Source organism: Petaurus breviceps, unplaced genomic scaffold, assembly GCF_028583685.1.
Source record: "Petaurus breviceps papuanus isolate PSGF00001 unplaced genomic scaffold, PetGlider_PUasm1.0 90879, whole genome shotgun sequence".
Lineage (NCBI taxonomy): Eukaryota > Metazoa > Chordata > Mammalia > Diprotodontia > Petauridae > Petaurus > Petaurus breviceps.
Window position 1 is genome coordinate 3,990,328 of NW_027187368.1, and position 10,096 is coordinate 4,000,423.

A 10,096-nucleotide genomic window follows, 5' to 3' on the forward strand; every position below is an offset into this window, starting at 1 on the left:
TGTGTGTGTGTGTGTGTGTGTGTGTGTGTGTGTGTGTGTGTGTGTGTAGAAAATGCTAGGCCTGAAGTCAAGAGACCTGAGTATTATCCCTATTCTCCCACTTCATTAGGTATATGCCCTTCAATAAAACACTTTATTTCACTAACCTTAGTTTACCTGTTTGTGAAATGAGGATAATAATACTTCCTCTACCCTCTAAAAGGAAAGGACTAAATAATCATTAGTGATTATTAAAGGAATTCAGGGGTGAAGCAGGCCTCCTTTCAAGAAAAAAGAATTACATTCTAACTTGAGAAACCACCTTTGTTAGAAGTATGAATTTTCTTATATTAGGTTTTCTCTTAATGGGGGGCACTCTGCCTTTATTTTCTTCACAAGAGCTTTGATATTCAAATGCAATGATATTTTGTTTTTTTTCTCAAATCCATTCTTTACACCACTGACCAAGTAATCTTCCCAATACACAGAACTGGTCACATTTCTCCCCAACTCAGAAACTTACAATGATTCCCTGCTGTCTATGGAACAAGCCACAAACTCCTTCACTGGATGTTCAAGGTCCTCATTGTTTTGGTTTTCACTATTTTTCCAGTCATATTTCACATTTCTCTCCTAAATGTGCTCTAGGCGACAACAAAATTGGACTATCCCTAGTTTCTCTACTCTGCCTTTTCCTATTTCCCTCAGTGTCCCAAGACTCGTTGTAATATCTTACAAATTTGTGCAGGCCAAAATTCTTGTCTAAAACAGGCTACTTCAAGAAACCTGAACTTAAACTCATAGGACCTCTGTTCAATTCTGTCCTCTTGACCTCCATCATTTACCTGTGCAACCTTTGACAAATCATTTAACCTCTTTGGGCTTCAGTTCCTTCACTGTTAAAAATTTCATGGGCTTGGACTAGGTGATCAATGAGGTTTCTTCTAGTAGTAAACCTATGATCTGTTTATTGAGTCCTTGGAGACCCAGTTCAAATGCCACCTCCTCCCTCAAACCTTCCCTGATCTACAACCTGCCCCCAGATACAGTAGATCACTCCTTCCTTAACTGCTTATAATCTTTCTGTCTAACTTGGACACTTATCCCATTATAATTCATAGCTATTTGTGTAGTTCCCCCTTAGAGCACACTCCCCTGGCATTCCAGGAAAGCACATGGAAGCTTTTGATGGTTTTCTCCCTTCCTGGTCAACTCCTGTACCCCTGACCCCACCACACAGACTTCAAAACATAAGCAGGTATTTTCTTAACTGCTTCCTATCAGTCATTATGATTCAGGAGTTCATATATATTACATGATGATGAATATTCATTTAATTTTTGACTGCTGAGCTGAGACTATGAATATACTATAAAGATGGTCTAGGGGTGGCTAAGGTGGCGCAGTGAATAGAGCACTGGCCCTGAAGTCAGGAGGACCTGAATTCAAATCTGGCCTCAGACACTTAACACCAAAAAAACCCCCAAAACCCAGTAGCTGTGTGACCTTGGGCAAGTCACTTAACCCCAACTGCCCTTCAAAAAAAAAAGTTGGGGCAGCTAGGTGGCGCAGTGAGTAAAAGTGCCAGTTCCAGCCTCAGATACTTAACACCCACACCCACACACATACAAAACTGGCCGTGTAACCTTGAGCAAGTTACTTAACCCCAATTGCTTTTAAAAAAAAAAAGAAAGAAAGAAAAAGATGTCTACTCTGCAGGGCTCCCTTTCCTGCTGGTTTTGAAGTGCAAGGATGACTCTCTGAGATGTTTGGAACATCAGATGTGGGGGATGGGGTATATTTTCAGAAATGAGTTAATTATCTTTCTCCCCAAACCCTTCCTGTTTCCTAATTTCCCTTTGACTTTTAAGGGTCCCACCATCTTCCCAGTCACCCAGGCTCACAACCCAGATGTTGTATTCAACTCCATAATCCCTTTCACCCTCCCCTAATATATAATCTATTGCCAAGTTGCATCAATTTTATTTTCTTAACATCAATCACATAGGAGATGATCCAAAACTGGTGCAGGCCCTTTTCATTCCAAGTTTGGACTATTGGAATAGCTTCCTAGTCTATAGTTTCCCAGTCTTCGCTGCCTTGAGTCTTTTCCGCATTCCTGTTTGTTCTCCACTCAGCAGTCAAATTGACCTTTCCAAAATTCTGGTCGGCTTCTACTCCCCCTCCTATTCTACCCCATTCGATAATCTCCAGGGCCTCTCTATCATCTCTAGGATCAAATATAGAATTTTCTATTAAGATTTTAAAGTCCTGGAGCGGCCAAGTAGCGCAGCGAGTAAGAGCACTGGCTCCAGTGTTGGGATGACATGTGGATCAAATCCGGGCTCAGACACTTATTACCCACCCAGAAACACCTGGCCATGTAACCTGGAGAAAGTTACTTAACCCCGATTGCTTAAAAAAAAAAAGATTTTAAAGTCCTTCGTAATCTGACCCCTTCTTACCTTTCCAGTATCCTTACACTTGATTCCTTCCATATGACACTCCATCTCCTAAATCTGTACTTTTAAATTGTCCACTCCCATTGCTAGAACTTTTCCTCTCTTCATCCTCTGTTTTTCTTGGTTTCCTTCAAGTTTCAACTGAAGTCTCAGTTTCTACAACAAGTCTTTCCTTTTTTTAGGGCAATTAAGCATTAGAGCCCTGCAGAGTAGACCATCTTTTTTCTTTCTTTCTTCTTTTTTTAAAGCAATTGGGGTTAAGTAACTTGCTCGAGGTTACATGGCCAATTGTATTTAGGCAATTTTAAAGCAACTTGGCCATGGTCACATAACTAGTAAGTGTCTAAGGCTGGGTTTGAACTCAGGTCCTCCTGACTCCAGGGTCAGTGCTCTAAGCATTGTGTCACCTAGTTGCCCTGTCATTCCTGAAATCTAAATGCCTTCACTCTGAGATTATCTCTAATACATCCTGTATATATCTTATTGTACCTAATTGCTTGTATGTTGTCTTCCCTACTAGGCTGTGAACTACTTGAAAGCAAGGATTTCTCCCACCCCCACCCCTGTTCTTAATATCCCTGGAATTTAGCACAATGCCTGGAACATACGAGGTGCTAAATAAATACCTGTTTGTGGAATGTTGACCCAGCCACAAGCCATGAGCTCATAGAGTCCTAGGCAACCCTTGCCTGGGAGGGACTGTCTCCTGTTTGTGTCTTCTTTCCTTTGGCACAGGCCCTGAGAGATCTCAAAGGGCAGCTGGTATCTTCCCAGGCACCGGCACAATTGTTGCGACAAGAGCAGCAGAAGCTGGCCTACTAAAGAGAAAGACTAACTTGTAGACACAAAGACCCCTGGAAAGAAAGCCCAGCTGGTGTTGGTCAGACTGTATAGAAATGGAGTTTAAAACGCCAACGGATAATTTGCCTTCCCAAAGAAATTGTGGCAAATGTCTCAAAGAGAGTAAAATGTCAGCCCTCAACTGCTTGTACTAGCCGCAACAAGTTACTTGGTTCTAACTGTCCTATGATTTGTTATTGCCTGGTACTTCCTTTCTCTGTGGGAATGAAGTAACTTGTTCCATGCCTGATTCACATTTGTCTTTCCCTCCCTTTGCTGGGGAGAGCCCATAGACTAGAGACAAAAGACAATTGTCTCTGGAGTAGTTGGGGTGGGGGCTCAGAGACACTAAATATGAGAATAAGTCCTGCATATCACCGTTAGAGATCAAGCTTCCCAAGCTGAACCAGGGCTGACTTCAAGGGGAGGTAAAGGCCCGCATGGGCATGGATTGCTGGCCCATCACTGTGCTACATCCGTCTACCTCCCCTTCACATTGTCTTGCTACTGAGAGGCAGAGAATGTGTCCTGTTTCCTGTATTCCTTATGTTTAACAGATGCTTTTGCACATAGTAGCCACTTAAAAAATATTCAATATGGAAATAGAGTTAATGGAGTGTCTCTCCTGAGGCTCCTTGACCTGGTCCTGGCTCTGTTACTTGTTACCTTCTTTTACAAGTCATTTAATATCCAGGGGTCTCAGTTCATTCACCTGTGCAAATGAGAGATCTGGACTCCATGCCTAAGATCCTATCAATCCCAGCTATTAGGGGCTAGACCTGGTTACAGGAGGGCTAGACCTAGCCTCTGCTGCCACCTAGTGGAGTATGGGAGGTGAGCACTTCATAAGGAGCTGCTTGACAGATTGACAGATGAGGAAGAGGGGACAGAAGCAATGTCATCCTGAGATCCCCAATGCTTCCATGGACCATGAGTTCATCAGGGTGGACCACCTCTTCAATATCCACTATCTGAGTTTCTGGTGAGAACCCTTAGACAAGAGACAAAAAATAGAATTTTCCCCGGAGTAGTTGGGGTAGGGGTATGAGACAAAGGCATATGAGAATGAGGACCCTGCTTTCACTGTCAAGATATCAGGCTTCCCAAGCTGAACCTGGGAGATTTCAAGGGTCAGTAAAGGATTGTCCGTCCCTGTGCCATTCCTTTCCATGTCTTTCCACAAGTCCTTCACTGTGCCTGAGGCAGAGCAGCCTAACGCCCAAGTGTGGCCCAAAGCAGATTATTATGTAATTGGGAAATATTTAACAAAATAAATCACCATATAATAAAGCATAGATAATGTCAGTATGTGGTTCTCTAAATCAACATGATGCCCAGTGATACTTATTTACGATTTAGTGGCCCCTGTTTCTATGTTAGTTCTCACTACTGCTCTAAAGACCTTCCATTAGCTCTTCAATATTTGTAGATGCCAACACCACTTTTAGACAATTCCTTTCTTATCTCTCACCTCTGTAGTCATACCCCACCCTCCAACTCTGTCACCCTCACTAAAATTATTGGTGCCTTTTTATTTTTTTGTTCAGTAGTTTTTTAGTCAGACATTTTTGGTGACCCCATTTGGAGTCTCCTTGGCAAAGAGACTAGAGTGGTTTGCTGTTTCCTTCTCCAGCTCATCTTATAGATGAGGAAACTGAGGCAAAGAAGGTTAAGTGACTTGCCCAGGATCACAGAGCTAGTAAGTATCTGAGGCCAGATTTGTATTCAGGAAGATGGATCATCCTGACTCCAGGCTTGGCACTCTATCCACTGCATCACCTAGCTTTGAAAATACTGGTTAGGAAGCTATTGTATTAGTTGATTGGGGAGCTGATGAGGCCCTGAACTAGGGCAGTTGCATTGAGAATACTGAAGAGAGGACACTTGTCTGAGATGTGGCTATGGTACCATGAATGGCACTCAGTTACTGATGTGAAAATAATGAGGATAGAGGATAAATATCCAAACAAGATAACAGAGAGAATAACAGTTCCATTCACAGGAAGCATGACATCAGGAGCATAGTTTCAGCACAGAAAGAAGAAAACAGCATAGTGTGATGAAAAGAATAATGGAGATCAGACAGGGAGGAAGATTCTGATTTAACATTAAGAATTTTCTAACAATTAGAGCTGTCCAACAATGGAGTGGTTACTTCCTGAAGTAAGGAGCTTCCCATTACTACAAGAGGCTAGGTGATTGCTTGTCAGAGATATTGGGGAGAGGATTCTTATTCTAGATTGCATTTGGACTAGAGGACATCTTAGGTCTTTTCCAACATTGCTATTTTTTTTATCAGCAAGCTGTTCCAGTGCTCTCCTGCTTTCTCCTATGTAGCCTAGTTACTAAGGATCTAAGGATCCTTAGAACCCAAGAGAACTTTTTGTTTTCACAAACATAAAGCTTAGCAAAAAAAATTACACACCCTGGGACAAAGGGTGTGTACATGAATTTCAGGTTGCTGAGGAAGGCCAGACAAGACAACATTTTACAGACACTGCCACCCACTTCTGATTCTCTTAAGAAATCAGGGAGCAAGCAATGGGCTGTGACAGAATTCTCTAATTGCATAATCAGGGTGACAACAGGGGTGTATTCATTTTTCCACCTGGTGATTCTGTTGCCTAGTTAGTAGCCAATGAAAATACTTCTCTGAAAACAAGTTGATGCAGAGCTGCTTTGGCTAGAGTTGAAGATTTCAAATTAGGAAATCTGTCTGGGAGTCCTTGGCCAGGTGTCTTTAGAACCCATCCCATTTCTGAGGCTGTAGACATTCAGGAAACTGAGGCAGAATCCTAGAAAACTTGAAGGTCATCCTTTCATTGTGAGGAAATTGGGACACATCAAGGGAAAGTTGATTGTTCAATGTCATACCATGAGTTAATAAAGGGTGATACACTTTTCAGTAGCTCAGGTTTCCAAAGCACCTCCCTCACAACCCTGTGAGGTAAGGAGTTCAAGAATTATTGTCACCATTTTATAGATGAGGAAACCAAGTCTCTAAGAAGTCAAGTGACATTTATGTGGTCACACAGAAAAGTAAGGGCTAGAATTCAAGGACAAGTGTTCTGGGTCCAAGCTCAGCTCTTGCCAGTACCCAGTGCAAAGATGGAACTGGGACAGGAGGCAGGATGGTATCGTACAGGTGTGGGGAACCTGAAATCTTAAGGCCACATGTAAGGGGATTTGTTCTGTGAAGTTTGGATTTAGTCAAAGGACTGTAGTTGAGGACCTGCATGTGGCCTTGAGGCTACAGGTTCCCCACCCCTGATATAGTGGGAAGAGGTCTGGCTCTTCAGTAAGTCAAAGGATTCAGAGTATGAAAGGACCTCAGAGCTCACCTTGTCAGACTCATTGATTTTCATGATCATAAAACTGAAGCCCAGAGAGACTGATTTGTCTAAGATTATATAGGCAGTAACTAGTAGTGTGAGGACTTGAACCCAAGTCCTCTGAATCCAAATCCAGAGCTTTCCATGTGTCCTTTCAAACTCCTTACTAAATTTCCTTCAGGAGTAGAAATAGGACTTCCACATGTCTCCGGCTTCCACCTCCTCCGATTCATGTAAAAGGTGATTCTGAACAAACTTTGGAGCTACAGAACCCACAAAATGACACAGAGAAGCTAACCTCCTGCTGAAGACAGCCTGGCAGGCCAGCAGAAAGTGGCCAGCACAGCGTTCTGGGAGCCAAACCTTGCAGGAGCCAGAGGTCTTAGCCTCAGGGTGGCCATAGCCAGCCACTGGCTGGAGGGACCTCAGATCACCAGCAGCTGTGGCGGTTTCCAGAATTATCAACCTATAGATGCTAAGGACAAAGTGAGAGGTCAATGTAGTGTGGACTTTGGGATTCACTAGTTTGGGAGTGCTGTTGGTCTTTGCCTCCCAGGCGGCTGAGGCACAGTGGCCCTGCAGCCACAGCCACCAGCTCCTGGCCTGCAGATTGTAGGGGGACCAAGGGGCCAGTCTGAGGGGTAATCACTCTTGCTTTAACTTGCTTGGATCTGGATTGCGGTCTGGGGTGGAGGGCCTAGGGTGTGCAACCAGCTTGCCACAGTGTGTAGAGGCTTCAGAGAGGTCACCCAACTAATACCTTCTGGAATCTGAGAAAACCCCAGCAATTGGGACGAAGCTCCCCTGTCTGGTAGCAGAGTCCTATTGTGGCAAAAAACCCAAAAGTCAAGTAATTGAGAGGCAACATGAGCAAATGAGGGAAGCAAAGCAAACAGAGCAACCCAACTTTACACTCCTATTTTGGGGACAAAGGATCAAAACATGGAACAGGAGGAAGACAGTGAAGTTAGAACACCTGCACCAAAAACTTCCAAAAAAAAATATGAGCTTGTTACAGGCCATAGAGGACCTTAAGAAGGATTTTGAAAATAAAATAAGAGAAGTAGAGGAAAAATTGGGTAGAGAAATGAGAATGATGCAAGAAAATCATGAAATGAGAGTCAACAACCTAACTGAAGAAAATAACACCTTAAAAATAGACTAACTAAATTTCCTTCATCTCTGAACTTTAATCAGAGGCTCCAAGCCTTTTAGACATTCCCACATCTCTGAACTGACTTAGCTCCTTGGGTTTGTCAGTGTAGCAATCTGAATCTAAATTTCCTATTTCCTACTATCATCTTAACATACTCCAACCTTAACACTTACTTCTCTCTTTCCCTTCTCTCCCTTGTCTCTGCAGTCTCCAGGTGAGAAGGATACATTTCCTAGGGTTTATATACAAGGAGGAAAGGCAGTGTGACCCAGTGGATAAAGAACCAGGTTTTTGTGGGGGAATCAAAGGGGGGTTGAGGCAAACAGGGTTAAGTGACTTTCCCAGGCTCACACAGCTAGTAAGCATCTGAGGCCAGACTTGAACTTGGGTTCTCCTTACTTCAGGACTGGTGTACCAGTAAGGATCCACTGTACCACTTAGCTGCCCCAAGAATCAGTTTTGAAACCAGAAAACCCTGGATTAAAAGTCCCACCTCTGATTTATTGCTGTGTAACCCTGGCTAAGTTGCTCTAGGCAACTATCTAAGTCTCTAAGTTTCAAAGAAGCAAAAATATGCATACATAGAGAGAATTTCCTTACCCAGGAGCTCTTATAACAATAAAATCTCAGGTCTAGTCCCTGTTCCTATATGTTGTTAACACATAATGTTATAGTGAGAAGTAAGTGCTAACCTACAATGAGAGGTAATATGGTATAGTTGATAGAGAACTTGCCTTGGAGTCAAGAAAACCTGAATTCAAGCCCTTCTTCTGGAACAGAATGGCTGTGTAACCATGGGCAAATCACTTAACCTTAGAAAATATAAATTCATTAATAATATTGCCATAAATCAAAGCAATTACGAGGATCTACCTCATATCCATCAGAGAGTCAGAAAAGAAAAAGGAAAAATGATAAATGTTGGAAGGGCTGTGGGAAAACAGGCACATCAATGCTTTGTTGTGAAGGGGTATAACCATTTGGGAAAACAACTTGGAATTTACACACAGAAAGTTGCTGAACAATGAATACCCTTTGACTGGCTATGCCACTGCTAGGTCTGTGCCCAAAAGAGGTGAACAAAAAAGGAAGAGGTCCTTTATGTACAAAAATATTGATAGTGGGATTTTTTTTTGTAGTGGTCACCCCCCCCAAAAAAAAACACACCACCAAAAAAATACCCCCAGAAATGAAGAGAATATGCAGCAATTGAGAAATGACTGAATGGGATGTGGCACATGGATTGTATTGCAAGAAATGAGGCAATAGATGATTTTGAAAAGGCATAGACTTATATGAAGTGATGCAGAGTAAAGTGAGCAGAGTCAGAAGAACAATTTATACTGTAACACCAATATTACAAAAATGAATGATTTTGAGGACTCATATGAACTAATGGAAAGTTAAATTGAGCAGAATCAGGAGAACAATGACTATAAAAATAAATGACTTTGAAATCTGTAAGAGCTCTTATCAACACAGTTCATGATGCCAGAGGACCTAGCTATAGACGCCTTCTGGGAGCTATGATATCTTTCTTCAAGCTAAATGTTCCCAGTTCTTTTAACTAATACCTCTAGGCCCCTGTCCCTAATCCTTGTCATCCTCCTCTGAAATTATCTCTAGTTTGTCAGTGTCCTTCCAAAAATATGGTACTCGAACCCAATCCTCCAGATGTAGTCTGACCAGGGCAAATAATAGCAGAACAATACTTTCTCTATTCTCAACTAAATGCATACGCAGAAAACTATCCCTCAAGGCTTCCTAATGTTGACTCATATTAACGTATTTTGTTTTTATCCTATAGAAATGGTTAAGGTTTTGGCATCAGAAGACCTGGATTTAAATCTCATCTCTGACTTTGAACCCCAGTCACTTCTTCTCTCTAAGCCTCAGTTTCCTCACCTGTAAAATGCAGAGGTTTGTCTACATAATCTCTGGTGTTGGTAGCTGGGTGGGGCAATGCATTGAGCACTGGGCCTGGAGTCAGGAAGACCTGAGTTCAAACCTGGTCTACTAGGTGTATGACCCTAGGCAAGTCACAACCTCTGTTTGCCTCCATTGTAAAATGATGATAATAACAATATCTACCTCACAGAGTTGTTGTGAGGATCAAATGAGAGAATTTTTTTTTGCTTTTTGGAGGGGGAGAGTCAGGGAAATTGGTGTTAAGTGACTTGCCCGAAGTCACATGGCTAGTAAGTATTAAGTATGTGAGATGGATTTGAACTTAGGTCCTTCTGACTCTAGGGCTGTGCTCTATTCACTGCACCACCAAGCCGCCCCTGAGATAATATTTTAAAAGTGCTTAGAATGTAATAGTTGCT

General features: G+C 42.3%; 1 protein-coding gene across 1 annotated transcript in view; it reads right to left on the reverse strand.

Annotated features, from left to right (window-relative positions):
* LOC138150489 (uncharacterized) overlaps window positions 1-3,332 on the reverse strand; it is a 37,260-nt gene extending 33,928 nt beyond the window's left edge. Inside the window, exon 1 of the mRNA XM_069073958.1 lies at window positions 3,068-3,332. The gene's annotated coding sequence lies outside the window, so the exon portion shown is untranslated. The remainder of the gene's footprint in view (window positions 1-3,067) is intronic.
* Window positions 3,333-10,096: the final 6,764 nt, after the last annotated feature.